This window comes from Rhyacophila brunnea, unplaced genomic scaffold (genome assembly GCF_057557595.1).
Source record: "Rhyacophila brunnea isolate RB1 unplaced genomic scaffold, BYU_Rbru_1.0 scaffold_5, whole genome shotgun sequence".
In the NCBI taxonomy this organism is placed as follows: domain Eukaryota; kingdom Metazoa; phylum Arthropoda; class Insecta; order Trichoptera; family Rhyacophilidae; genus Rhyacophila; species Rhyacophila brunnea.
In genome coordinates this window covers 22,648,483-22,652,480 of record NW_028233170.1, presented here as the reverse complement: position 1 = coordinate 22,652,480, position 3,998 = coordinate 22,648,483, and the positions used below count along the sequence as shown (strand labels likewise).

Here is a 3,998-nt window from a genome sequence, read left to right as displayed (position 1 = left end):
AATAAAATTGCTAGACAAAAATTCATTTACATATTATTATTTAAGAATATAATAATATATTCTAATATAACCACTTGAGACCCGAGGGAGAACCAGCCATCAAAAAAATATCTCTTTGATTTTATGGAAGAGAAGTATTAGTCTATTGACAAAAATTTTTTTTTTACATTTTTTTTATTTTGTAAAGTAAAATAATATACTATATGCACATACCAGGTAACACTGCAGATGAATATTACCTACTCTATAAACTTAGGGAAGGTAAAGAAAACAACTTGTCATAGGAATGGTCAATTTTAATAGAACATTACACAATAAAAACAATACAAAAACATTATAAATAGGATAATTAAATATATTTACACTTAAAATTAGTTAAAATTATGAAATAAAACCCTAAATAATATGTACTTTAAAATTGCTTTGAGCTGCATCCTATACTGTGTGATACAGCTCAAAGCAAAATTTTGTGCACACGTATATATTGCATTTTATGCAAATATACCTGGTGCGGGACTTGCATCCAGGGTATCTGCACACGGATGCTGAATGGTGGCCAACGCTGTCCAAACGTACCTCAGCGATCGGTTGGGGGAAAACCGTTCTCCTGCGAGCTGGTGGCTCTGTGTCTACCTGCGATGTCGACATGTTTCTTGGCCGACCTCGTGCTGGCAGTGTTAAAATGTTGGCTACCCGATCTTCATACCGAATCATAGCTTTCGCTAATCTGATTCAGTACGACAACAGTCTCATAATATCCTTTCGGGGTACATTTTCTAGTTTACAATTCCGCATATACATTAGCCAACAGTTTACTACCGCCAAGTCCACAAAGTGGTTAAAAACCCTCACAGGCCATTTGCATGTCTTCATCGCAGTCCTGTAATAAGCAATTATCCGATCGCCGACATGCCCTCTCACCAACAAATCTTCCTCCAATTCCGGACCAGCATTCGGCATACTGAAACAATAGGAAAAAAATATTATTACATAATCCATATTTCCTCATTAATTCAAGTATTTAGCAGTAAAAATACAAATAATGATGGGTAATAATATGTTTTGATTGAAGTTTACTATTCAAACCATCAACTCCTCATTCGAGACAATCGCTACATCATGTGTACAAGATGTAATGAATTCTTGTTTTTATGCCAAAGCATGTAATGAAAATGAATCTAGTGTATGACCGGATGGTATATAAAACCAATAAATATATTATTAAGAAAATTGTAAACCTACCATTTTGTGAGCCAGGGAAGCACCCTGGATTGTGATGTCGATGGTTGTAAATGTCGAATGTAAATGTCGTCGCTGTTGTCGGACTCGTAACCGTCGCCGACTTCGCAGTCTGTCGTCCAATATTTCGTCGAGTTCATCAGTATTAAAAGATTTATCTATATGTAAACAAAAAAACATAACCTAATTACATTCATATACTCGTGTCAAACTTATCACTGTAGATAACGTTTTAAATTTACGATTATGTTGTATTAAAAACACGGACACGTGTTTGAAAGCACATAAAATATTTGATTATAATCAATCATTGATTACATTGTATAAGCATTGTGAATAATTATAATGATGATTATGAGATACATTTTCGAGACAAGTTTCAGTAATTTTGAATGAAATTAAAATTTTATTTTATTAAATTCGGTTCTACAATCATAATATGCGAATGAAAGAAATTCACTATCTATTAGATAATTTACAAAACGTACAAGATGGGCTCGATGACATTTGTCATAAACATAACCTCAAACTAACGTAAAGTATTTATAATTTTACGAAAACGATGAGTCTACGCCTAAAATAATATATATTGATGATAAATGCATGATGGTGATTGAAAATACAGTATATGTAACTATTTTCAATAATTTTTGAATGTTTGTTTGACAATCAAAACTGCGTGACATAGTTTGTCATTTTGATGTACGATAATATTATTTATTATACACTGAAAAGTTTACTTACTTGACAAAAATGTTACTGATGAGTCGATTCCTTCCTGTTTTCAAACAATATACCTAATAATGGCCAAATAAAGAAGAATTGTCATAAATCCGATATTAGATCGAGAGCACGAATGCTACCATAGACTAATGCTACCATATGTTAAAATGCGAGATTTGTTTATTTTGTTGATTATTTTTATCATAAATAATGATAAAAAAACAGTTGTAATTTAAGCAAATACTAATTGCAAATAATTCGCAGTTTCAAATTTTGAATATAGGCAGGTTTATACGTAAATTAAGTTAATATTGTAATTTCAATTATTAAGTTATTTTTATTCATATGGCAATTTCGCCTCAAACTGATAAACTGATTTTTGTCAAAATGCAGAGAAATGTTATTTTGTCTTGTCTATGTGTGAGTTTCATTTTCAACGTCATGTTATGGTATGTGTGTTTTGTATGGAGATATTTTGTTTCCAAATAATTCCACAACGGCAGCACCATACAGACAAACATGTTGCCAATTTGAGCAATTATTATGGTTTCGATTTCTATCGATTCGTTAATATACAAAAATACAAGATTAAATTTAAATAACTGCCGTAAAAATTAATAAATAATATTTTTAATAGAAACGCTAAGCGTTATTCGCGATAAATTGCGTGTAAGCCGAGATTTTTCGATTTTAATTGCGTGCTTTCTAACCTCTAAATCGATGTTTTTTTAAATTTGAAAAAAGAGATATAAGGATATAATAAATTCCAATTTTCGCTTAGCGTTTCCCTGGGTAATAGATTTACGTACATTTTTATCGTAATTTTGATAATAAATCTTATGTCATTCATTCTTACCACCCGATAGAAATGTACCGAATTCGACACTTATTTTTGGTATATAGAACTCCATGATACTTCTTAATTTTTTATTTTATTTTTCTCATTACTTTTGAATATATATTTACCGATTAATAAACTTTTCTAGCTATTTTTCGATAACAACTTTACCTAGAGACATCACCTTAACCAGTGCGCACGTAAGTTGAGTTGGTGGTCGAAATTAAAGATGCACCCTCCTCTTACAGAGCGTCCCACCTACCACTCCGGTCCACGATTTTAATCTGTATCGAAGCGTCACGCCGTTAAAGATTATCGATTTAATAATGCCTAAACCTTTGCGATCTCAAACTAAACATATCATTACAGTAGAACATATTTCTTAGATATTTTGGAGTCATGAAAGGATGATAAAAAATACTGTTTGAAAAATGGGGCGGCATTTTGTCTAGGGACGTCACTGATGAAATCTACTGATATTTCTTCGTTCCACAAAATTCCCACCATCCGGGAAAGAAACGAGCCGACTTTGAAAATTTGGGAACTTGCGGCCCGCGGCGATACTTTTTTCCTAAAAAAAACGAGCCGACTACGAAAAATTGGGAACCTGCGGCCCGCGGTGAAATTGAGAAACAGAAATCTACTGATATTTTGTCGAATCTGCTGAATTTTTTTTCCACCTTCCACTGAAATTTCAAATTTTGACTTGGAAACACTGTGAATGAGTTTCTACGTTGTTCGGCTAAAAAGTGTGTTTTAATGGAAGAATACAAAGGAGTAACAGCAACAGCATTTCGGAATAATATATGCATACTATTAATTGTATTTATACATTGACAGTTTTTCCTAAAAGATCTTTTACAATGACAATATTCACAACTTTTACAACAAACGTCAGAAGTGGTTGTTTATTGTGAAAAATGTCCAGGGCCGTCCTCAATACTTATTATTTTGAACCCAAAATATACGATGTGTTTTTCAAAGTAAAACATGTCGAGGGTATACTGACAGAACGCACTATTTCAGTTTTTGCTGTTTTTCTGTTTTAAATGCCAAAATGTATACAATTTTACGCTCTACGTCCTGGTAAAACGCACAAAGGCATAGGATATAATGGTGAGAAAATAGAAACATTATTAAATCATATTGTTATTTTCTTATTCTGATAGAAAGCATTATAATGACCTAATGTGTTCTG

General features: G+C 32.2%; 1 long non-coding RNA gene across 1 annotated transcript; it reads right to left on the bottom strand.

The window, feature by feature from the left end:
* Positions 1-295: 295 nt before the first annotated feature.
* LOC147066168 (uncharacterized) lies at positions 296-2,685 on the bottom strand. Its single transcript, XR_015071625.1, has 3 exons — positions 1,984-2,685; positions 1,243-1,397; positions 296-961 (listed from the first exon to the last, which is right to left on the bottom strand). It is a non-coding gene; the product is annotated as an uncharacterized LOC147066168 (long non-coding RNA).
* Positions 2,686-3,998: the final 1,313 nt, after the last annotated feature.